The sequence below is a fragment of the Pongo pygmaeus genome, chromosome 12 (assembly GCF_028885625.2).
Source record: "Pongo pygmaeus isolate AG05252 chromosome 12, NHGRI_mPonPyg2-v2.0_pri, whole genome shotgun sequence".
Lineage (NCBI taxonomy): Eukaryota > Metazoa > Chordata > Mammalia > Primates > Hominidae > Pongo > Pongo pygmaeus.
In genome coordinates this window covers 129115246-129142352 of record NC_072385.2, presented here as the reverse complement: position 1 = coordinate 129142352, position 27107 = coordinate 129115246, and positions in this window count along the sequence as shown.

Genomic DNA, 27107 nt, shown 5'->3' with positions numbered 1-27107 from the left:
ACCCTCATGACCGATGACCTCCCAAAGTCCCCACCTTCTAATACCATCAAATCGGGGGTTAGGGTTTCAAGGCACCAACATGGGGGAACACGAACACTCAGTCCCTAACATGACAGGTCACACAGTTGTATTTTCAGCCAAATGACAATTTATACGATGGTTTCACCACCAAGGCCCAAACACAAACTCAGAATGCTGAAAGTACAAACACAGATGTAACTCCGTAACATTTTTTAGAGAAGAAAACCCATGGATTGAATGGTTCATTCCTATATCCTCTCCCAAATTTTTTGCTTTCTATCAGAGAGCAATTCTCAATGGAGAAAGCAGCATTGCATTGGGGTAATTCTCCACTCAAAGGTAAAATGGAATTCCACCAGTGTCAGCTACCAAAGGGGGAATCTATGGCTTGGGAATCATATATCCTTCTTCCTTTACCTTCGCACTTTTCCTAAATGCAGAATCGACTAAATAGATGGATCAAGGGGTTCTAGTAAAAAGGTGGATATCTGGTTAGCTTTCAGGAAATTCTAGTAACAATTTAAACCACGGGTCCTATATCTTCTGAGACTCAGAATCCTCTGTGGCTTTTTCCACTTACACTATGGGTAACCCAGGAGGAAGAATAAAATAAAGGCTATAAAAGGAAACCTTTCCAGTGGGCTTGGTAGATACTTTATTTATTGAACTACACTATCAAGATTCTCCACATATAGCTCTCTTTCTGAGCACCCCTAAACAAGGCTGCTCATCGTAACTAAAATGTATCTCATCTTTGCCTGACACTGCTTTCTTTCTTCTTCATTTCTGAAAATTCAAATGTGAGTGCCACTGAGCTTTTGCAGTTAATAATTAAATTGCTTGAAATATGAATGAGAAACAATGCAGAGAAAACAACAAAAACAATTTTTTTTTTTTAGATGGAATCTCCTTCTGTCTACCAGGCTGGAGTGCAGTGGCGCGATCTCGCCTCACTGCAGGATCTGCCTCCTGGGTTTACACTATTCTCCTGCCTCAGCCTCCTGAGTAGCTAGGACTACAGGTGTCTGCCACCACGCCTGGCTAATTTTTTTGTATTTTTAGTAGAGATGGGGTTTCACCACTGTGTTAGCCGGGATAGTCTCGATCTCCCGATCTTGTGATCTGCCCGCCTCGGCCTCCCAAAGTGCTGGGATTACAGGCATGAGCCACTGAACCCGGCCAAAAACATAAATTTTATACACATCTTACTCTTATGAGTTCATTGGCTTTTTCCTTTGAAAAAAAAATTACCTTAAGTGAAAGGATTTCTGCCAATCTCACAGTGGCTGGCAGAACTTTATTTGGTTATCATCCATAAATGAAGTCATCTTTCCTGCACAGGTAGGATTTCACAGCACCCCTTGTATGGTGGGGCTATAGGGCTCATCTTGAAACTGATGGCTCCAAGTCAGGATGGCCCCTGCCTAACCAGGGCTGCCCTTGTACACATCATCTGTATTAGTCTATTCTTACTCTGCTAATAAAGACATACCTAAGACTGGGTAATTTATAAATGAAAGAGGTTTAATTCACTCACAGTTCCACATGGCTGATGAGGCCTCACAATCATGGCAGAAGGTGAATAAGGAGCAAAGTCACATCTTACATGGCGGCAGGCAAAAGAGGTTGTGTAGGGAAACTCCCCTTTTTAAAAACATCAGCTCTCATAAGAATTATTCACTATCATGAGAAAAGCACCAGAAAGGCCAGCCCCCATGATTTAATTACCTCCCACCTGGTTATTCCTACAACAGGTGGCAATTATGGGAGCTACAATTCAAGATGAGATTTGGGTGGGGACACAGCCATCTCCCAAAATTTTCCATCAAGATTAAAGTCTATGAAGAGTTACTGTCTTTGAAATATGGTATTCTTCAAACCTATGTTCTGGAACTATATCTGTAAATTCTGGCAAGTTTTTCTCACCTTGAATTCACCATCTATATTCTGCATAAAAGAGGTCTGTCTTCTCTCCTACTATTTTCCAAATGAAAAGTGGTTGTAATCACGTTTCCTAAGGCCCCTGGCTTAATGACTCACAGGATATGTCATTCGGGCAAAGGTGCAATCCCAGTATTAGAACATTGAGTTCTAGTCTCCTGGGATTTGGGGACCAACAGATGATATCTATAACCTTTGTTTTCCCATTTGTATAATTTATTTCAAAACATAAGTAATGAGCATGATCTCTTACAGGCATTGCTAAGTGTTAGTAATACAGAGGAAAAAAAGAGCTTATAGGTTAATTTAGAAAAATAAGTAAGTTTTGCGCATCTTTCATGTAATTAACGCTATGTGGGGTGCTATTTTGTAGATGTTATCTTCATCCTTTTTCCAGCTTTGCAAACCAATTCATAGAGGTTAGATAATTTATCCAAGGTCCTAAACTACCTATTAATAATTGATAGAGTCTGAGTCTGCACCCAATTTTGCCTGGACACAAAAAATTGCCATTTCCATGAAGCCATGCTCTAAAATGAGATCTCTTGCAGTACACATATTAACAGTCCTGGCTTTAAGCAAGACCTTTTCTATCTTTTCAGATACTAGCAAAGTTGGATGTTGGATATAAAATTTCCAATTTTGTCTAGTACCAGTATTGTACTTCTCAGGTTAGTGAAAAAACTAATAGCTACAGATATTAAATCATGATGATTACAAAGATGCTTTGCAATCTATAAAAGTTACTACAGATTGATCCTGTTAAAATCCCTATTATTTCTGTTGCACTAGGAAAGGATAAACAGAATTGCTTTTCGCTAGAGACAGAAGATTATATTCTCATCTAAGGGTGAATACAGTCGCAGCTGGGCCTTTATAATTGTGACTCATTTAAAATGCCTCGTTATTAAAACTGGATTGTTTTGGATTGCGACTTTATTCAATTGAGACAATTACGTGTTCTGTGTGATTCAAATCAATGATTTCAGGCAGCAGTTGATTATTTCAGCTTAATTTGTTGTGCCTTTTGCGTTTTTATACAGCCATTGGATATCAAATTCTGAAATTAGATTTTAATTTCCTTTTGTGGGAATTTCACATGTATATTGCATTAGCTTTCATAAATGTCATGATGCTTTTCTCCCTATGCGAGTTCATGCATAAGCTCAGAAAATATCGATCCACAGAAGCACAGATTCACAGACTGTATGCAGGAGCACACAAGTCTCCCGTAAAGTGCCACTGTGGCTTTGGGACAATTGAGTATACTCATTGTGTCTACTGTCCCAGCTCCAGGATACTTTGATGAAGAAATTTCATCCTTTTGTAGGTTTTCTCTTTTGTATGCTTTCTAGGAGAAATTATTTAGAAATCAGTGGAAGCTCCAGGAAATGCTACCATAACGATGAGGCAACTGTATGACTCAGCAGGTGGAAATGTCCCAAGCCTTTCTCTCCAAGGGTTGATGGCAATCCATGGTGCACACTGATGATGAAATGTATTCCCATAAACAAGTCTTTCCTCTAACTTATTAAGACGACTGCAGCCTTAAGTGAGTCTTGTGGAGGCAGACAGCTCCCCACAGTATCATTTGTTTTGGAGGCAATTTGGACTCTCAACTCACAATCTGTTTCCAGCCACGCCCTGGGGATGGCAATGAAATTGTCATATTCTTGTGCAAAATTATGATTTTTAGTTTTGGAAATATGTAAAATTACAAGAATGTAAAACTCACCACTAGTGCTGGGGCCAGCTATACTTAATAATCTGTGGTGGGTTTATCTGATAATGGCAAAAAATAGTATGGCGGGAGGAAGAAGCATGGAGGAGGAGCATAGATCAGGTGTGGTGCATACATTACTAAATATTCATATGTAACAATTATCAGCTTTGTTTCAAGGCAATGCAACTGAAGTCATGGAGGTAACCTACAGATAATAATCAACTTAATTGGAATTTGAATCAATATATGTCTGACTCCCAAATCCATACACAGGTTGACTCCTAAATTTCGAAAGAGTAAGTACCTATCTTAAATGATATGCAAGAGATATCAAATTTTTAAGGGGATTTGGATATTGTAACCTCTAAATGCTCTTTTCAACTTAAAGCATATGTGATTTCATGGTTGATTGAGCCTACCCTGGGAGATGAAAACTGATGTAAGAGAGATATTAAGAAAGCACTGAGACTTAAAACAAAACACACTATTCCTGTTTTGTAAAATTTCATATTAAGACCAAGAAGGTCCCATAGAGATGACTCGCTGCCCTAGGGAATCATGCAACCTAGATCAGAAGCTAATATGACTGTGCCTTCCAAACTAGAAATCTGAGTTCTCTGTAATAGAGAAGTAGCTCATCTACCAAAAATAAATCATTGTGTCAAAACAAGAAATGTTTGACTGTTTAAATATGGTCAAAGAAGAATCACCTAATATATGCTGAAAATCAGTAATTCTCATGGGCATCCTACCAATTTCAATAATGTGAGCTTTATAGCAATATCGAGACCAGGAAATAGATGGTCTAAATAAATACACAATCTCAAAAACAGAAATCCTACCTTGTGTGGGTTTTCCATTACAGACTTCCATGGATTACAAAGGAATCCTCTTCATGGGAAGAGAATGATGGTACTTTAACTTGGGGTGGGAGTGGTTTCAGTATGGAATTATAGTTCAATTCTGTTTCAATTTTAAAATAATGGTGTTACAGCTTGAAATTTGAGATGACCTGGGAATTTGTCAACGCTCTGTGAAAGATCCGACTATTTTTCAGCTCACAAAAATTTTTTATTTGTTGATGACATTCTCAATCTAGAGAATCAATAAAATGCTGAATGAGGAGGGAGCCTGCCCACTTAATTCTCACTGGGGTTTAATTATTTTATTTTGCCTGCTCTTGCCCAGAAGATTTCCCAGGAAAACTAATAACTTTTTGGATGATGTAACAGATCAGAAAACATCTCTTACACTCTCACATCCATCTTGCCTGTGTTCCGCCCCCTCTTCCGCCATTCATATTCAGTTCCTTATACTTCTTTCGACATTCACAGCTGCCAGAGTTTTAGTTTCACAGTACTGTGCATCATACCAATTTCCTGGAGCAGGGTAGGGAAAGACCACAGGACTTTCTTCACAAATCATAGGATTATTTTAAACCTTATACTCTGATATTTAAAGCTCCACAAAAATAATATCATGCTAACCTGTCTAGCTTTCATTTTTCACTACCCCTTCTTGTGTATCTTCGCAGAACACAAACAGGGGCATGGTCTCCGCCTCCTCTATGGTTTCAGATAACTTCTATGTTATTATGACTTGCAAATAATGAATCTAGATTGTTCTTTTGTTCCGTATGCATATATAGCATTGTACAGACTGATTTAGACATTTGCAAAACAATATAGTTTAAAATACTTTTAATTTTGTACCCAAACATGCTCCTCTTCCTATGTTGTCCATTTTTACTAAAAATGCAAACATCAATCGATTAGTCCAAGCCAAAAAATCAACTGTCAAAGTCCCCTCCTTTTTTCCATTCGTGAGCATACATGCCCTCTGTCCTGATGTTCCACAGATTTTCTCTCTCTCCATTGTCTTTACTGGGCTGTGTCCCCACTATGCTATCTTTCTCCTGCCAACATTTCCATCCTGCAACCCAGGCACGTAGAAGGCTTCTTAATTGGCCTGCAATCCCATCCACCATAGTTCCAGCTATCTCACCCTCCCTCAGAGCAAAGTTTTCCAAAATGCAAATCTGATCTTGGCATTAAAATATGGCCTACATATCTTAATGAGATTTGATCTGGAAGCTCAAAGTCATTTTTTCCTCACCACCTGTTACAAACTTGTAAGCTCCAGTTACTGTGAACTTCTTCAAATTCAGGAACACATCCTTAATTTTTTGAGACTAGGCCTTTATACAATTTTCCCCTTTGCCTGGAAAATCCTCCCTGCCACCAACCTCGGTAATTCCCAGCTGCCCTTAAAACTTCTCTTTAGGTATAATTTCTGCCAAGATTTATGAGGACACTATGGCTAGAACAAATGCCCCCTCTAATGTTTTTTTTTTTCAGAGCCTCTGCTCCTATCATAACACTTATGCAATATTCAAATGCTTGTTGCTTTCCCCAATGGAAAATAAACTCCCCAGGAACAGAGATTTAAGGTTTGTTCACTGTTGTAGCCTTACCATACAGTGTAGTACCTGAAATACAGAAAAGATTCAATATATTATTTTTTTGAATTGAGTAAAATATTTATTTCTTCTGAAACCTCATACCTGCAAATCATTTTTTTTTCCTGTGTCTGCATAATGTTATCTTCATTTAATGCTTTTACCCAATCCCAGATCCCAAGAAATATCAATAATGTAGGTTACTTTTGTCCGGCTCTCAGAAGTCCTTCCTGAAAATACCAGTTCACAGTAATCATTCTCTTCTTTAAAAATACTTAGAACTTATTAATTTTTTTCAGAAACATTTTTGCCTCTCAATACGTGACCTTTCTGTTTCTCCTTCTCCCTACCACAAAATGTTCATGATCTTCTAAAGGGAATGTTATGCTTTTCATCCCACATAGAAAATACTATGGTTTGAATTTGTCTCCTAAATTTTATGTATTGGAAACTTAATCCCTAAATTCATGTCGACGATATTTGGAGGTGAGGCCTTTAGGAGGTGATTAGACCCTGAGGGCTCTTCCCCATGAGTGGATCAAGGCCATTATCACGGAATTGAGCTAGTTATAAAAGGAGGGAGTTTGGCCCCCACTTCCTCTCTGTCTCTTGTGCTCACATCCATCTTAGGATGATACTCACTGGATGCTTTTAGCCTCTGGAACTGTGCACCAAATAAAATTCTATTCTCCCTAAATTACCCAGCTGGTGATATTCTGTTATAGTAACAGAAAATGAACTAAGACAAAAATTAAAGAATATTTGCTAATTGATCAAACGGCTCTAAATGACATAGTATTTTTTCAGAATTGGAAATACTAATATAATACCTTTTCTCGTTATTCAGAACATTGACATACCACAGCAACCAAAAGTCACTAGTATTTTATTCCTTTATGTCCTTGTTTATTTGCCTGTTGATTTCCCATTTGTAAGCAATTCAAAGTCCACTGCATGATGACAACTGTACCCCAAAACAAGCAGACCTATTTGATAAATTAATTAGAATGTATTTTGAAAAATCAGCTTAACATTGATTCTTGAAGATGATTCCAAGTAGCAACTTGGACTAGGAAAACTGAATACAATGCCCAGGAGCCCCCGTGGCAGCACAGATGCAAAGTCTGCAACTCAATTTTACTATTCCTTGAACTACAATGCTACATTGGTGGTGCCAAGCAACTGGAATCCTTGAGCAATTTAGGCAATCTGATTGAGCAATTTAGGCAATCTGATCAAGCAATCTGATATTGGAAGACATCGTACACAGATTGCAATAAAAAGTGAGTTCTACTTGGTTCTAAACAAGAGAATTCTTAATTTAATTCCTGATCCTACTTTCTATGTTAACATGTTTCATGAAAATCCAATTTTTTGACCATGGTATGAATGAATTTAATTCAGTAAAGAAACATGCATTAAGCTGCTACTTAGGCTGAGTGAATGTAATAGAGAGAAAGCAATTATATTTCTCATTGCTAACTCGTTATCTCTACTCACATGTTTCTCAGGCACCTAAACTCAATGTGTCTAAGTCAGACCTTATCATTACCCCAGCATGTACCCTGCCCACACACAAAGTCAGCCTTCATCTTCCTCTAATGATTGCCATTCCAATAGTCAGCACCCACGGATAATAATTAGGAGTTGGACTTAGGTTTGGATAACAAAGCCGATGGATTTTTGTTTAGAAATTATTTTTTCAAAGCTAATCATAATAGTGTATTAAATTATTTCATGCTTTACCTACAATGCACAATAAAAGCCTTCCTGAGTCTTTCTATTTTAATTTGCATTTTTCAGAACCACCTTTTCCAACAAAATGATATCATTCTGAGGACATTTCATCATAAGAGTCATTGTATGTATTTGTTTTATATTCATAATATGTATCAATAATAATTTCTGTCATTGTACATTTCATGATTTGGGTCATTATTTCTATTAAGTGTACTTCTGGGATTTTTTTTCAGTCAAACTGTGCAGGTTCAGAATATCATCATAAGCAGTTTCAGCAGCTGCCAAGAGTATTTTGTGTCAATTTTTTCAACTAATTAATATGCATAATGACTGTTTCAAATGATTGTTTCCATCACTTTATTAACAAAACCATAAGAAAATTGATATCAAGACCCCTCAGTTAGCCCAAAAGTGTTTCATTGTCCTGGACTGGTTTACCCTATGCCAATCAGATTCTTCCATAATGCCCATGCATTTGGCATTGCAGTGGCATCCCCTGATGCCATTAATAGCACAAGGAATCAAGTCCTGGAGCAGAGAGCCCTTCAGGTGAAAATAAATGCTAATCCATAGTATCTTGCTCTGTGTAGGAATACACAGACGGGCATGTGAAAAAATTGCAAGGACTGTATTCCACATCTACTGCAACCATTAAGGTCAAGAAACTGCAAAGCTTTACTCTGAAAATTTCTAAAATGTCACAGAGTCAAAAATATGTACTTACTAATTATTTATACTAAACATTTCAAAGGCAAAGTTTCATTATTTAAAAATTGATTTAGCTGGGTACAGTGGCTTATGCCTGTAGTTCCAGCAACTTGAGGCTGAGATGAGAGGATGGCTTGAGGCCAGGAGTTCAAGGCTGCAAACAGCTATGATGACTTCACTGCACTTCAGCCTGGGTGTCAGAGTGAGACCCTATATCTAAAATAAATAAATATTAATTTATAAATATGTAGGTGCAATATGAGCCTGGTATGTTGAAGGAAAACAATTCATGAAATAAAATATCAACACTGCTTTGTCTCCTAATGTTCCTTTAAAATGCTTTATCTGCTACTAGTTGAAAATATTAAGAGATCCTATGCCATTTATCTTCATCTTTAATTAATAGATAGTGCTTTTAATATTATATTAAAAATATAATATTATCTCAGAACCAAGAAAGAGATAATCAGAAAATCATTATCCTTAAGTTATCTAACAAAATAAGTGCAAGACCTGTACATTTTAAGTTATGAAACAATGATAAAATAAATAAAAAATAATCTAAAAAATAAAGCAACTAAGTATTTTTATAGGTTGAATGACTCAGTCCAGGTCAGATGTCAATTCTCCCAAAAATGAGGTGCAAACCCAATATGGTCCCAATGGAAAAGGATAGAATCTAGAAATAGACCCATACCTATATGGTTAATTAAATTTTTACCAATATGCAAATGAAATTCAATGGAGAAAAGAATATTTTCCACTGATGATGCTGAAACAATTGGAGATTAAGAAAACAATAACAAAAACCAAAAATCTGGGTACATACTTTTATAATCGAAATAAAAGTTTCAAATTAGTCCATAAAATTAAACTTAAAACCTAAAACTGGAAATTTTCAGAAGATAAAATAGAAGAAAATCTTTATAATATTGCATTAGAAAATGTTTTGGCTGTAACATGAAATACACAATCACTAAAAGTAAAAATGACAAACGCAACATCCTCACAATTAAAAAACACTGCCCTTTGAAAGACCCTGTTAAGAAAACACAAAAGACAAATGACAGGCTATGACACATTTGCAAGAAATATGTGCTAAAGGACGTGCATCCACAATATATAAATAATTCTCAAAATTCAATAATAAGAAAACAAAAAATGCAATTAAATTTTGGCTAATAATTTAAACAGATGCTTTACAAATGAAAATACACAGATGGCGTATAAGCATTTAAAAGGATGCCTAACTTCATTATTCATCAGGAAATTAAAAACTAAAACCACAATGAGATATCACTATACACCTGTTAAAAAAAGCTAAAATTAAAAAAATAAGTAAATAAAAAAGAAAGAAATACACGGGATGATACTAACTCCTGACTGAAACTCTCATTTATTGCTGGTGGGAATAGATAGTGTTAAAGCCACTCTGGAAAACATCTTGGCAGTTCCTTAGAAAATTAAACATACGCTTACCATTTTGACCCAAGGACCATTTTGACCACTTTCAAGTGGTATGCAAGAGAAATTAAATTGTAACAAAACCTACCCATGAATGTTTCTGGCAACTTTATCCATAATTCAAAAATACTGGAAACATCCAAAATGTTCTTTGGCTGGTTATTAGATAAACAGTGGTGCATTTGTAGAATGTAACATCTCTTATTAATAAAAAGGAACAAACTACCCAATCGTCTTAACAAAATGTATGAATAATATCTAATGCAGGATTTGAAGTGAAAAGGCCAGACTCAAAAAGGCTACAGATTGTGTGATTCCATGTGTACGACTTTGTGGAGAAAACAAAACTGCTGGGACTGGAAACAGACCAGAATTTGCCAGGGGCTGGAGGTGGGGATGATTTTCCTACAAAAGGGTGGGGGCAGTTTTGGAGGGTGTTGGGATTGTTCTATGTCTTCATCTAGGCAGTGGTTACACATCTTTCTGTATTTGTCAAAACTCATAGAACAGTACACTAAACATAGTGAATTTTATTATAAGGTGACTTTACCACAAGAAAACTGATGTTTATATATATATATATATGTATGTATGTATATATAAATAGATGTATATATAAATAGATGTGTATATATATGTAAATATATGTGTTTATATATAGTATTTTAATTATGTGAGGGAGGCTGTATTAGTCCATTTTCACACTGCTGCTAAAGACATACCTGAGACAAGGTAATTTATAAAGAAAAAGAGTTTTAATGGACTCACAGTTCCACATGGCTGGGGAGGCCTTACAATCATGGCAGAAAGTGAAAGGCATGCCTTACATGGTGGCAGGCAAGAAAGAGTGAGAACCAAATGAAAAGGGAAACCACTTATAAACCATCAGATCTCTTGAGTCTTATTCACTACCAGGAGAACAGTGTGGGGAAAACCATCCTCATGATTCAATTATCTCCAATTATGTCCCTCCCACAACATGTGTCGGGGGAGCTACAATTCAAGATGAGATTTGGGTGGGGACACAGCCAAATCATATCAGAAGCAATGCTCTGATGTTGCAGAAAGATACAGCAGGTGTATCTGGCTCCATAAATGTGCACACATTTACATGTATTAGGAAAAGAATATTGAAGGAAATAAAGTATTTCCACAAATCTCAGAGAAAATGTTTCCATGAGCTTAGAGGATTTGGATAAAATCTTGAGAGAATATAGTTATATTTTCCTATCTAATTTGCCAAGGCAAAAATAGAAAGGCTAATAGAAAAAAAAAAAGAATAGAAAAGGCAAATAGAAAAGCAATTTAAAAATGGAAAAAATCCACATGTGGCCAGAAAGAAACCATTATTCTATAAAGAGCCTAATCCAATTGAATTCATAGTATACAGTTGACTGTTGAACAATAAGAGCTTGGATTGCATGGGTTTTCTTCTTCCCCTGCCACCCCGAGACAACAAGACCAACTTCTCCTTTCCTCTTTCTCCTCTGCCTACTCAACAAGTTTTGATGATCCAATTCTACCTAATAAACAGTAAATATATTTTCTCTTCATTATGATTCTCTTAGTAACATTTATTTTTCTCTAGCTTACTTTATCATAAGAACATGGTATATGACACATTTAACATAAAACGTATGTATTAATAGACTGTTTATGTTATTGGCAAAGCGACCAGTCAACAGTAGGCTATTCGTAAGTTAATTTGGGGGAAGTAAAATATTACACTCAGATTTTTGACTGTGAGGTCTATGCCCCAAACCCTCATTGTTCAAAGGACAACTGCGTCCTTTGAACAACATTACACAGGAAAATTAATAAACAAATGAATTGTAATTAATTGAATATGAAAGCAGAATTTTTTGACAAAAAGGGGTTCCCTGGTACTTGAAATTATGAGCTTGGACTAATACCCAGCTTTGGGAAAGCTACACATGTGTAAGAGGATTCCTGTTTAAAGGACACTAGACATTTATTACATCATCTCTGGGAAATGTGTTAGTTTTGTAGGTAGGGCTGTTGCAAACAAATCCCCTAACTGGGAGGCTTAAACAACAAAAGCGATTCCCTCACAGTTCTGAGGCCGGAAGCCTGAGACCCAGGTTGGTTCCCTCTGAGGGCTAAGGTAGGGACCTGTTCCAGGCCTTCCTCCTCAGCTTGCAGATGGTGTCTCCTCCTTGTGTCTTCGCACTGTCTCCTCTGTGTGTCTGTGTCCACATTTCTTCTTTATAGAAGGATACAGTTCTATCGGACTAGGATCCATGCTCATGACCACATCCTAACAGGATCTTTTCAAAGACTCTCTCTCCAAATGAGTCTTATTGGGAGGTACTGGGGGTTAGGACCTCAGCATATGAATTGTGGAGACACAGTCAATCCACAACAGGGGACTTGCTGCACAGCTGAAACTAACAAGTGGAATGTCTGAGCTGAAAGCAGAAAGTGTGTGTGTTTGTGTGTGTGTGTACATATGGGGTGTGTGGGGGTGTGTGTGGTGTGTACTTGTATATTTGTGGGATCTATGAGGGGCTGTGTATGAGGTGTGCACTTGTCACGTATTTATGTGTATGTGTGTATTCTGTGTGCCATATGTATATGTGTATCTGTACGGTACGTCATCTGTGTAAACATGTGTATTTAGGTTGTGTGTCTTTTGTGTATGTGTCAGTGTAGTGTGTGTCATCTATGTGAGTGTATGCGTGTAGGGTATGTCTGTGTGATGTATGCCATGTGTATCTGTGTATGGTGTGTGTGTGTGTGTCATCTGTGTGCATGTATGTCTGTAGGATGTGTATGTGTATATGTCGTGTGTGTCTGTGTGTGATGTAAGTACGTGCCAATGGTGTAGACGTATGTATTTTGGGTGTGTGTGGCATATGTCATCTGTGTGAGTGTACATAGGTAGGGAATGTCTGTGTGATGTGTGTTATGGGTATCTGTGTATGGTGTGTGTGTGTCATCTCTGTGTGCATGTATTTCTGTAGGGTGTGTGTGGTGTGTGTCATGTGTTTGTATCTGTGTGTGGTGTTTGTGTGTGTCATCTGTGTACATGTTTGTATTTTGGTTGTGTTTGGCACGTGGCATGTGTATCTGTGTGTGCTGTGTGGTGTGTGTATGCACATGTGTGCAGGGTATATCTGTGAGCTGTGTGCTGTGTGTCATGTGTATAAATTATACAATCATGTTTCTCTAATTGGGGTATTTACAATCTAGTCAAAGAAAGATATTCAGATGGGAAAAGGTAACCAATAGTAAAAATCAGCGTGGGCCTGGGGCAGTGGCTCACGCCTGTAATCCCAGCACTTGGGAGGCCGAGGCAGGTGGATCACCTGAGGTCAGGAGTTCGAGACCAGCCTGGCCAACATGGTGAAACCCCATCTCTAATAAAAAATATAAAAATCAGGCGATGTTGTGGCACATGCCCGTAGTCTCAGCTACTCAGGAGGCTGAGGCATGAGAATTACTTCAACCCAGGAGGCAGAGGTTTGCAGTGAGCCAAGATCACAACACTTTAGTCCAGACTGGGCAACAAAGTGAGACTTCATCTCAAAAAAACAAACAAAAAAAAAAGAAAAAAACTTGGCATGGGAAAATGCCAGGCATTCTAAGAATAAACACATAATTTAGTGAAATAAAATAACTTTCAAATGAAGCAGTGAGACAGGATTTATAAAATATATAAAATTAAAGCCAGGCCTTATTAGAAATGTCAGTAGGATTTAGATAGGGATGAAATGAGAAAAAATAAAAACAGGAGTTTGAATTGAGGTGAAAGGCTTAACTCCTCTCGTTCTCAGCAACTGTGACAGAGACGTCCCCCTTCCCTGCAAAGTCATGGCGTGGCTGCTGAGTGGCTGTGGCCAGCAGACTGTGTGCCCCACCTGCCAACACTAGGAATTCCTTTCATATAGTTTCCTTCCTTTTTTTGAGACCTGAAACATGGAAACACAGAAATGCTTCACTTCCAGCTCTGATACCATGAGGAGGGAGAAGAAAGGAGTTCTTCTGTGACCACGTAGGAAGCCACTTTTGTGCCCAAATGGCCTAGAGAATAGACAACCACCAACTGCAATGTGCTCCATGGGGTTTCTGCTCTATCGGAGCCATGCTTAGGGGCCTCACTGTTATCGCTGCTCGGCCCTTACTCCTAGGGTGTGTGGTCTGTGTGTTAGAATGATGCTTGGCTCTTAGAAGAAAGCACATGCGGAAGTGTTTTAAAAATCATAAGGCAATTTTTTAAAGTTGACCAGTGGCACATAGAAGGGTAATGTCAACCATTGACAGCCTGATCGAGTACAGGGATTGAAAAATAAGGATAAATGCCAATCCCCCTGGAATGTGGATATACAGCCTAAATATGCATGAAGAAAATAAAATCTTGGTAATCATATAATAATAATACCTCATTAAATTTAGAAAGCCATATTTTTATCAATTCATTCGTATACATCTTAAGTAGGTTTAACAGGTGATTCTGCTTAAAAGGTAAGCAAACTGAAACACTGAACAATGAAGAAAACTCTCCTCTATTTGTGGTTAACAATTTGTGGCAGAACTGATAAAAGTACCCCAATACTAATCTCTTACAAGCCCATAGACCCGACTTTTCCTCCCAAAGGATGTTAAGAAGAGCAGATCACACATGAGCTCAGAAAAGAGAAATTTCCATCATTAAAGTAGAAACCTTCATAATTCTATAGACCTAAAAGTATAATTTTTAGAAAGTTTTAAACGATAAGAAGCTAAGAATTTTCCATCTGATTTGTGGTCACCAATTATTTGTAAGGCTGTTCAAACGAATGCCCAAAATGATGTTGCTGACCTATAAGGAATCTCAGAAGGAATTTTTGTGTATGTAAACATAGGTCCATTTAATGCCACGGAAGACAAATGTATCTACATTTCCGTGGGAATGTCCATAAGGAATTTTTTTTTTTTTTTTTTTTTTTGAGACAGAGTCTCACTCTGTCGCCCAGGCTGGAGTGCAGGGGCGTGATCTCAGCCCACTGCAAGCTCCGCCTCCCAGGTTCACGCCATTCTCTCGCCTCAGCCTCCTGAGTAGCTGGGACTACAGGCACCCACCACCACGCACAGCTAATTTGTGTGTGTGTGTGTGTGTTTTTATTAGAGACGGGGTTTCACCTTGTTAGCCAGGATGATCTCGATCTCCTGACCTTGTGATCTGTCCACCTTGGCCTCCCAAAGTACTGGGATTACAGGCGTGAGCCACAGCACCTGGCCAAGGAATTCTAAATTAACAAGTTTTTCTTCTAAACAATCATTTGCAATGTTGAAAATACTGGTTGATATTTCTCTCAAATACAAACTTTTCAATTAGAAAGTCATTCATGGTCGGGTGCGGTGGCTCATGCCTGTAATCCTAGCACTTTGGGAAGCCGAGGCAGGCAGATCACCTGAGGCTGGGAGTTCGAGACCAGCCTGTCCAACATGGAAAAACCCGGTTTCTATTAAAAATACAAAATTTAGCCAGGCGTGGTGGTGGCACCTATAATATCAGCTACTCTGGAGGCTGAGGCAGGAGAATCACTTGAACCTGGGAGGAGGAGCTTGCAATTAGCCAAGATCACACCACTGCACTCCAGCCTGGCCACAGAGTGAGACTCCATAAAACAAAACAAAACAAAAATCTCCCTTAATACGAATTACCTTCCTTATTTTAAAATTTTAAAAGCATTGACAAGAGCTGGTTTGGGGTGAAGATAGTTCCTTCAGAAACGGGCTGATGTGACCGAGAGGAGGCTCCAGCAGGGGAGTGGAGTGGCTGTTGGTGCAGGGATGACCTGGCTGCACAGGCCCTTCAAGATCCATTCTGCCCACCTAGCTTCAGGAAAGAAATTGTCCTGGGTATTTATAAAATAGACAACAATCAGGTTGAGAGTCAGAACAGGATGCTAAAATGTCTCCATTGGCAGATCTGAGAAACTCCAGAGGAAATTAAAGAGTGGGTCTTCTGATGGAGGCGATCCATAACAGAAGAGATAGTAGGCTAACAACGTCTTCCAGGAGGCAGTGATGACTCAGAAGCTTACAGGAGCCAAGGAAATAATCATGAAAAGCCAACAGTGGAGACAAACAAAAACAAATGAATGTACACATGGAAGAGTATCCCGTGATCAGAGTTACTGGAATGCACTTACGCAGATTGAAAGGGAGGCTGAAAGACTGTTGGCAAGACACTAGATAAGAAGAGAAACAAAACACGCTTGAAGACATATGTATTACATCACCGATGTTAGAGGCCCATAATTCCGCTCCACTGGTATTGGACTCTTGTATGAAAAGACTTTAATCCACTTCCAGCCATTTGGGAAGATAAACTGAGGAAAGAGTTGGCAGACATAACATAGGCTATCCAAAAAAGTTTTAATTTCAGATACATGATGAATAATTTTGAGGATAACTATGTCCCAAGTATTTTTATGAATTAAAACTTGGGATATACCTATAATAAAGAGGTATTTATTGTTTATTATTATTTATCTGAAATTAAAACATGCCTCGGTGCCCTGTATTTTTGTCTGAAACATCTTGCAGCCGTAGTTGAGAAAAAGGCGGAAAGATAGATGTCCCACACTAAAGTCTACCTAAATCAGAATCCCCAAATGATGAAAGCTATTAGGGCTTACGGAATGGATACTAAGGATCAGGGAGGTTTGGCTGATATTAAGTATCATATTAAGGAAAATCCCTTGTCTCAAAGAGAATTTCAGGTGTCAATATTTCATCTCATTTGCCTGCAGGAAAAGAATGGAAGTCCACGGTCTTCAGAGTAAATTACACAATCTACTTAAGCCTAAACACAGTGTCCCCACAGCATCCAGCATTGCCAAAATGATGAGAAATGTGACTGTAGTTTCTAAAAGCAGACAGGCATAGTTTCTAAGTTAGGCAAGACTTTGTGGAGAAACAAAGAGTAGAGTTTCAAATGATCACATTTATAGAGAGAAGAAAAGCAGACAGGAAAGAGGAATTCTTACATCAAAGTCTTTGCTCCTTTCCACGTTTTTGGGGGTTCACACACTGCATCAAGTTCCGCTCTGCAAATGGCTCAGCATGTTGGGGAAGTGGTGGCTGCATAAAACTGCCTGAAAATGCTCAGTTTTCGTGACTCTTCGGGTTTCCCATCAACATGAGTCTACCCTGTTGAGCCCAAACCCAGCCCTCATCCTGCTGGGCTGAGCGATCTGTCTTGGCTCCTAATCTCAACTCCAACATAATTCCAAGCACATGGCATTGAAGTTGTGTGTTTACATGTCAGCTCTTGGCCTCACTTCTCACAAGTATCCCATTTAATAACAGCAGTAAGCCCGGTGTGGTGGCTCATGCCTGTAATTCCAGCACTTTGGGAGGCTGAGGCGGGAGGATCTCCTGAGGTCAGGAGTTTGAGACCAACCTGGCCAACATGGTGAAACTCCTCCGACTCTACTAAAAATATTAGCCAGGCATGGTGGCTCGTGCCTGTAATCCCAGCTACTCAGGTGGCTGAGACAGGAGAATCACTTGAACCTGGGAGGCAGAGGTTGCAGTGAGACTAGATCCTGTCAGTGCACTCCAGCCTGGGTGACAAAGGACGGTTCTGTCTCAAAATAATGATGATAATAATAGCAGCAGTAGAATCGGTGAATGAAATACCTGTTGTGTGACTGGGTATTGTGTACTTAGCGTGAAATAACATAAGTGAAATGTAAAGAATAGTGAATGCATGACAAAGCCCTAGCATATTAAATGTAAACACATGAGAACATTCCAGGAGAGCAACAAGGAAGGCAAGCGATGCAGGTGCTGACAAAATGCAGTGGCTCCGGATGTGCCCTTGAGGGAAAAGAAGCCATGAGGGGAAGCAGAGAAAAGGGTGTCCTTAGAGAAGGAGGTGAGAGTACAGCAAACGAACAGGAGGATGAAAGGGGTGGGCAGCACAGCCGAGGCAGAATCAGCGGTGGAGGAGCCTGGGGGCCAAGGGGTCCTCAAAAGATTCTCCTTTGGGATGAAATGAGAAGGATCTAGAGTTGAAGAAATGCTGGGAGACTCATGCATTCCAGAAATATTTTAACGGGGAAATTATTAGACCTTATCTCTGGCCAACTTCTATGGATAACAGAGGAAAAAATAATTGTCAGATATGACAAGAAATTTAGTACATGAGGCACCAAGAGAATATGTTCTCTGGAGATGGAAACAGAAGTTGGGGAATAAAAAGGAGAGTTTGGGAAAATAAATAAATAAATAAATAAATAAATAAATAAATAAATAACTCTTGATTATCTTTGCTAGGGGAAACCGGCAAGGGCATTCTTAACATTGCAGACAAGTACGTTCCCCAGCTGCACTTACGTAAAGTCATACGTCAAAAGAGGGAAACTTTTTCAGTTAAGTATCCCGTATTTTAAAAGAATACAATTTTTATTTAAGAAAAACAAGAATACACATAGCAGATGATTGCTGGTTAGTCCTTTAAAAAATCATTTGTGAAAATAAATATAACACATGAAACTAAGAGTATCCAAGGAAACCCCAGATCGTTAGCTAAAATTTTTGAAGTACAGACACTTTCAATAATAATTGTTTATTGACGTACGCTATTTAACCTCTAAAACTGGTCAATTAAATATAAAAATAAAGCAATATTTTAATAGAAAGAGCATTTTGAATGATATCTGTGCATTTAGAAATGCAAACAATAGGGCAGGCATGGCGGCTCAAGCTTGTAATCCCAGCACTTTGGGAGGCCAAGGTGGGTGGATCACCTGAGGTCAGGAGTTCGAGACCCGTTTGGCTAACATGGCAAAACCTCATCTCTACTTAAAAAAAAAAACAAAAATTAGCTGGATGTGGTGGCAAGCACCTGTAATCCCAGTTACTCGATAGGCTAAGACAGGAGAATTGCTTGAACCCGGGAGGTGGAGTTTGTATTGAGCTGAGATTGCACCACTGCCCTCCAGCCTGGGCAACAGGGTGAGACTCCACAAGAAAGAAAGAAAGAAAGAAAGAAAGGAAAGAAAGAAAGAAAGAAAGAAAGAAAGAAAGAAAGAAAGAAAGAAAGAAAGAAAAAAAGAGAGAGAGAAAGAAAGGAAGGAGGAAGGAAGGAAGGAAGAGAGAGAAAGAAAGAGAGAAAGAGAGAAAGAAAGGAAGGAGGAAGGAAGGAAGGAAGGAAGGAAGGAAGGAAAGAAGGAAGGAAAGAAAGAAGTTAATAAAGCAGTAAGTAGTATGCCACTTTTCAACTTTTTTGATCAATGGCTACCAGATACTAGAATTTTAAATTTGCTGCCTTCAAAATGATTTACAACTGGCGAAGAAACATCTTGATTTAGACTTTTTAATAGAAATCAATGACTGAACAATTCAAGTTTTACTCTCTAAGTAAAATTAAACATCTATTGTCTAATTCCAGTGTAGTAAGCACAGACAGGCAAAACGAACCACAGCTCCCCGGGTGAGGTGCGATCCCATCAGGCCTCGACAGAAGGAGCCATCTGGAGACGGGAGACCGGCAGGCAGTCTGCAAAGCATTACCCTGGCGTGCTAGACGTCACCTTTTAAGCTACAATGGCTATAATTTGAAGAGCTAGTTTCTCTAATCTTGAAGCTTTATACCTTTCAGATGACACTAAACGAACAATTTTCCTAGACAAACTGGGTATAATTTGGGTAATCTCTGCATGGCAGGCACCTGTACCTTCATTTGCATTTACACAATTCCTTTTTAATCTGGTAATTATGTAAATAGCAGACAAGATTTTTGACATCTCACTTTCTTATTCTGCTTTGCAAAATGACTAGACATTACATTGCAGGCAATTTGCTATTTTAACATGCACAAAAGATGGATTCATTTAAGCAAAAATAGAGTGAATAACTGCATTTCTGTTCCCCAAAATGCACCATGTATTTTTGTTCAATTGTATAAGTCCACAGGATTTATAGAACTGGAGGAGTCTGTTCAAAACTCCGGCTCGAGTCCGGGACCTGGGTCACTGGTGTCTTTTCCATACCCCTCCCCCAACCCTGACTTGCTGGACTTGCCCCAAGGCTCTATATGAACAACTGAAAAAAACCAGACACTGTCCTAGAAGCTAAGGCCACAGTACAGGCGTTACGTGTAACAAGCTCTAGTAATGCCACTTTTATTATAATTACACAACCAGCAGTGCAACACTTACCACTAAAAAGGCAAAAAAATAAAGCATATGAACGTGTATTTTCTAAACCAATTCCCTACAAGTTAAATTATTTCTGGCATTGTATTTTAGTAACTGTAAATTTCTCTAAGTTAATTATTCACTCTGACTCTCTATTTGTAAAATAGAGATAACACCACTAAATTTAGGGGATAGTAGAGGTAAAATAGGATGACAGTGGTGAGATAACATACAAGGCACCTGTCATATACTCACACTAGCGTTTGATAAATGTTAGCTGCCTCCTCACCCTGATTCTGATGGTGTTCTGGACTCTCAGCCTTAAGCCTGCTGGACAGTAGCCAGGGGGCTGGTGTCTCCTGGGTGAGAGGCATGCAGTCCTACTACAGCCCCAGTACCCTAGCCATGGGCAGCATGTCGGTACAGTACATGCCACACAGTCAGAGTCACTCTGACCAGGCACTCCTGAGTGTCTTTTACATTAGGAGATGTAGTGAATGTTGAATTACTGCTCATGCAGGATTTATATATAGTCAGCATCTCTTTATCCCAAAAGCCTGAATTTACAAACAGGGTAAAAATGAATGCCTTTCATCAGCTTTAATTTTCTAATGCAGTGACCCATCCTAGCACTGTGTAATAACAGGCCCCAGAGTGACAATTAAAATAAATCACCCTACAGAATATGCCATTAAAAGCATTCATGCCTCATCAGTAACTGAATTGTCTTATATAATATATCCTGAGGAAATATTTATAACTTTAGCTTCAGTTCCCCAAAGCACACGTTGATTAATATTCTGCCCTTGTAGATTTCTCAGAAATTGAAACATGATCCCAATATTATTTTCTGGGTGACAGTCTAATTTTATTTTAATGGGGAACACCAGTGGCTAATCATGAACCAATAGTTATTGATCCGTAATAGATTACCTTCCCCAGAGCCCATGGAAAACATAAGCCTCTGCACATTCCTTCCTTTTTAAGAAAAACTCTTGAATGACAGATTATTTTTCCTCTCTAAATTAAGGGGATATTGGTCTTTGGAAGGAACAACATTGAAACATTAAATATATTCCTCCTTTACTCTTCTAAAAAAGTATATTCTAAGTAATGAAAAAATTGTAAACCAAAAATAAAATTCTAAACCTCCAAACTGACTGAACGGGGAACCCTCTGGGCCAAGGGGACCCGAGAGAAGCTTGAAAAACCGAATTCCTGGCAAGACAGGGAAGGAGGTCCAACACACTCTCTTTGGAGTTTAGGTACAACTGACCAGCATTAACATTGAAACAGAGATCACAAAGCAGACTTTTTGTGGCAATAAAATATCACATTTCAAACTGACACTGGTCCAACATCATATGACAAATAGCAGACCCTGAGAGAAATTAAAATATTTTACCCTAAAATAAATATCTTTGGCATATTTTGAAATAGCCCTGCAAAGCCACCTGGTGTGATTTGACAGTGTCCCCATCCAAATCTCAACTTGAATTGTATCTCCCAGAATTCCCCCAGTGGGAGGGACCCATAGGGAGGTAATTGAATCATGGGGGCCGGTCTTTTCCGTGCTATTCTCATAATAGTGAGTAAATATCACGAGATCTGATAGGTTTATTGGGGGTTTCTGCTTTTGCTCCTTTCTCATTTTCTCTTGCTGCTGCCATGTAAGAGGTGCCTTTCACCTCCCGCCATGATTCTGGGTCCTCCCCAGCCATGTGGAACTGTAAGTTCAATTAAACCTTTTTGTTCCCCGTCTCAGGTATGTCTTTATCAGCAGCATGAAAACAGACTAATACACCACCTTTTATGGAAGGAATTTGCATCTGTAGAGCATCTCCATTAATACAGTCAGGACTTTCCTCCTCTAGGAGAGATTAACTATGAGTCTGACATGTTTTAAGGTCCATCTGAAAGGAAAGCAGGTATTTACCATCTACCCTCTCTGAAAGCTGCTACCAAGGAGGCTTCATCTACATCACAAGAACATTGGGGTCGACGACCCCGGCTTCTCTTAACTCAAGCATTTCTTTCTACTGACTTCAAGTCTTTAGACAAAGCTTAGCTCTTTCCACTAATTACCAATTAGAAAATCTTTTAACCCACCTATGACCTATAATGTCCCTCCCTCTTTAAGATATCCTGCCTCTTTAGGCTGAATTAATGTACACCTTTTATGTATTGATTTATGATTTCATCTACAATTCCTATTTCCCTAAAATGTATAAAGCCCACCTGTAACCTGACCTTCTCAGACACACTTTCTCAAGACCTCTTGAGACTGTTTCCCCGGGCCAGGGTCACTGATATTGGCTCAGAATAAACATTTTTAAATATTTTCCAGAGGGTTCTTTGTTTTTGTTTGTTTTTGTGTCCAAGGAATCTATGGGGAGAACTCAAGTATAGGTTAACAAAAGCCACATAGTTCCTCCTATCAAAAACTTCCCACTCTTTACCATTCAAAGAAAACTTGAGGGTTCTGCAGACATCCAGCTCACAGTAGACAATTGTATTCACTTTCTTCCACCACAGGGTAAGACCCAGCCACGTCACCATCTACTGGTGAGTTGCTCAGCTCCTATGGGCTAAGACAAACAAGAATAAGAGCTAGAGAAAGAAAAACTCTATAGTAGCATATTTAGGTAAACTTTTCATTTTGGTAAACTCAAGTCCTCAGACACTTCCTTGGCACCTATTATTTGGAAAGAGTCCTCAAGTCCCCAGACACCATCCTCGTCATCTGTTATTTAGAAAGGGTCTTGTTTTTTGAAACTCATAGGTAGTACCTCTTCTTACTACAAGGAAAGATATAAATATTCTATGTTTGAAATCTCTACATTATTTGCTCTCCTAAGATTTAATTTTCCATCCTGCTATTTTATAGGTAAAATACCTGCTAAAAACCTGAAACTGCAGTGGTAGGAATTGCTGGGATTGCATATAGAGCAGAGCCAGCCATCAGGAAGAGGAGCATTAATATGGATAGATCCACTTCTCCTGAACAAGTGTTTAATGTTAACACTTTTCTAGCAAATCTCTTTCCTGACTCATCCCTGAAAGCCTTTGAATGCAAAATGCTTGACCCTTTGAAGAGCCCTTCATTTTCCTATTTGTTTTCTATGGATTTTTACAGCATGCAACCCTCTCTCCTATCCCTACTCCCCACTCACTGCTGAATAACCACTTAGAGAAATTGTACTGTAAGAGAATGAGGTATTTGGAAAATTCTGGTTTTGAAAGAAAAGGGAGAAGCAAGAGGAAGACATAGTTCCATTACTCCAATATGGAAACCTAAAGACCTTTGATTGGATCTGTTAAATCAAGTTTACCCTAAAGCTGTCTCATTACATATTTTAAGTTCAGCCTAAAGGTCTCTCCATACATGGTGAACTGTCACCTAGCTGGATGTGTAAACAGACTATACTTACTCTTGTACCAATCATCGAGTTTTGGTCAGTCTAAGGCAGCCAACTGTTCAAACCATGTATAAATAAGGGAAGTGCTGAGCTGTAACCAGTCTGGCTGTTTCTGTACCTCACTTCTGTGTTCTGTACCTCACTTTTTGTTTTCTGTCCGTAAATATTCTTCTTTCACTACGTGACTGGACCAGAGTCTCTCTGAACCTATTTTAGTTCAGAGGCTACCTGATGTGCAAATCATTCTTTGCTCAATTAAACTCTGTTAAATTTAATTTGTCTAAAATTTTTCTTTTATCAGATCATAGGTAAACTCCTGGGATCCTGAGGTCTGAGGCCATGCCAAAGACACCTTGGAAAATCATAGTCGACATCTGGATCTCTGTGTTCTTCTCGGCAAAATGAGGAGGCTGATTAAATGCTGTTGAAGACCCCTTTGAGGATCTAACAGTTTATCATTGAGGTTATTTTGAGCAATGCACTAGATCCATGATGGGGCAGAGGGTGGAGGGTCGGAAAGAATTCTGAGAGTTGGCCTCAATGTTCTGTGAGGAAAAAGACCCACCCCCAGCTGCTCTGCTCCCATGCTTGTAAAAACGGCTGGACTAGGATCTTCGACAGCCTAGAGGGCCCACAACATTAGGGCCCCCCTGGTGGCTATGATCAACACTGTGAGCAGCTGACATTTATTGGGTAATTGCTATGTGACTGGCTTGGGTTTTTCTGAAAGTATTCTTACAAGGTCAGATATATTTCCTATTTAACAGATGAGGGAATTAAGGAAGAGAAGGTAATTAAATTTCTTGAATTTCTACTGCTTTTAAGTGGCAAAGCCTGGAGCACAGCTTTCTCTGACTATACAATGGTGTCCAATAAAGACATTGATTACTGGTCCTCATATTAATATCAGGTCTCTCCATGAACTTCTCAGCACTTTTCCTAGGATCTTAGATCCCTTTTGGCACGGACAGTCTGAAAGTGCATTTAAAGTATTGCCAGAATGTGAAAATCTTAATTCAGTTCAAGTCCACAAACTTCCCCGTCTCTCATGCTCACTATTCTCTCTCATCCTTCTTGATTGGGATGTTAGGAGGGAAGAAAATATATCCAAATTTAAATCTTACCTGGGGGGAGAAGATAAAGCACAACCTCCCCTCCTAGAGGTTGTGCATTTCAAAGCATTCCATCTTTTTTGACTACTCAGGAGAGAGGAGGTTTTCACTACTTGGTAATGATTTGTCATAGACCTGAGGCAATTATTGGCAAAACAAGGCCTTGAGCTATTTCCAAGTCTCTCAACATGTTTGGGTGAAAAACAGCAAAGGAGCCCTGTGAGGATGTGGAGATGGTTTATTATGTGGTTTGCTTAAGGTCACAGAGTCACTACACTGCAGAGCTAGCTGTGGAATGCTGAGGCCCCAGGGGCTCCCTGTGCAACAGGCCAGGATCCAACTCCTAACTCTTTCCTGCCTGGGCATTCTCCTCTCCCTCACACTGTCAAACAGCCCCAGCCCAAGGCCTGAGTGTCCTTTGCAAAATCCAGCTAACTCCGAACTCTCACTTGATGCTCTGCTCATGGGTGGAGAGAAAACAGGTGGAACCACTTCTCTATCAACTGAGTGAAAACCAGATGAGGAATATCAGCTAGATAATGCGTAATAAACAATATCTAACTATTTTGTTAAAATAGATCTTCCCTCCTTTATCGCACTTAGTTTATGAAATTTAGAAAACACATGCAGGCAAAAAGAAGTGCATTCAATGGACTCAATGGATTCATGGAATGCAAAGGAGCCTGAAGCTAGGTTTCACCCAGCCACTGCCACTTAACTCAGTCTCCTAATAATCATCAGAAAGGAAATGTTCATTCTGCCTGGAATTTTCACTCCAGGCTCCATGTTCTTGGAATCACATACAGCTCTATGGACCCGGAAACCACACCTCCATCCCTGAGCTTGATGAAGCTGTGCTATTGCTAAAGATCAGGCTTTAACACTGTCTGTGGATCTCTGTGTCCTCTACCAGTAAGAAAACTCTCTATCTGGAATTGCCAGCTGGTGCCTGGTTATCTCAGCTCCATGATCTGCTGTGAGGACCTGGAGGCAGCGATGCGGCCGGGGCAGGGGAAGGGGAGAGGGGGGGCACTCCTCTTGCTGTACAGAGGCTGCAGCTTTCACCAAAGCTGCATGCCCCTCACCAGGGGGACTGCCTGTTTTGCTCCCACTGGGCATGTGAGGCTTCCTGGAATTCAGCTTCAGTTCTTATCTACCTTTTAAGACATTTATATCTGCTACTGTAATTGCACCATTTTTTTGAAAAGTTAGTTGTTTTCATAAGATATGAAAGCTCAGTTGAAGCTTTGTAAAAATTCAGTGATTCCATTAAGGTGACTTTGAAAGCAAAAGGGAGGAAAAAAGAGTAAAAGAAAGAAAATAAAAAGATGGAGGGAAGGACAACATAAAGAAGACCACTGTTGTTCAAAAATGTGTAAGCAAGGTAACTTGTAAAGACTAAAGAAAAATTCAAAGTTTAACATGAATCATCATTTGAGTTACTTTAAAATCACGGAGAGCTCCTTCTGCTTTAAAGGAACCAAAAAATCAAAAAATAAAAAGTATTATAGAAAAACTAATATGCTGTGACCTGTGCAATAGTAATATAAGAAAGAAGGAGTGCCACATTCATTCTCAAATGAAAGGCTTTGGCGATTTTATACCTTAAACATCCTTACTTCCTCATATTTGTACACATCCCCAGTGCTTTTTGTAGGATGTATGTAGATTTGAAATTGCTAGGTCAAAGGATACACAGGCTTTGAGACTTTTCATACTTCCGTGGGGCAGAGGACACTCATCCCCACATCTCAGTTTGGAGGACAGCTGATAGGAAAGGCTGAAATGTAACTGAAGGCACAGGAGGCCCTGAGACACGGAAAGGACATGGGAGGAGTATCCATCCTTCTGTTTACGGACTCTGAGTTGCAGTGAGAATAACGCCACGAGGAATGAACAGAAACTATGGCTAATCAGCAATAGAAGTATTATCGAAAGCTTGAACACCATGCACAGCAGGTTATGACGTACTTCACACACACACACCAAAAGCACGCACATTAACACGCACATGTACGCACAGACCTCCACCCAGACATACGCCCTAAAACAGTGATCCCTAAGCTTTCTGGCATCACAGACCGGTTTCATGGAAGACAACTTTTCCATGGACTGGGGCTGGGAGGGTTAAGATGAAAGTGTTTCACCTCGGACCATCAGGCATTAGATTCTCATAAGGAGCATGTATCCTAGACCCCTTGCATGGGCAGCTCACAATAGGGTTTGCGCTCCGCTGATTTGACAGGAGGTAGAGCTCAGGTGGTAACGCTTGTTTACCTGCAGCTCACCTCCTGCTGTGTGGCCTGGTTCCTAACAGGCCACAAACCAATACCAGTTCGTGGTCCAGGGGTTGGAGACTCTTAC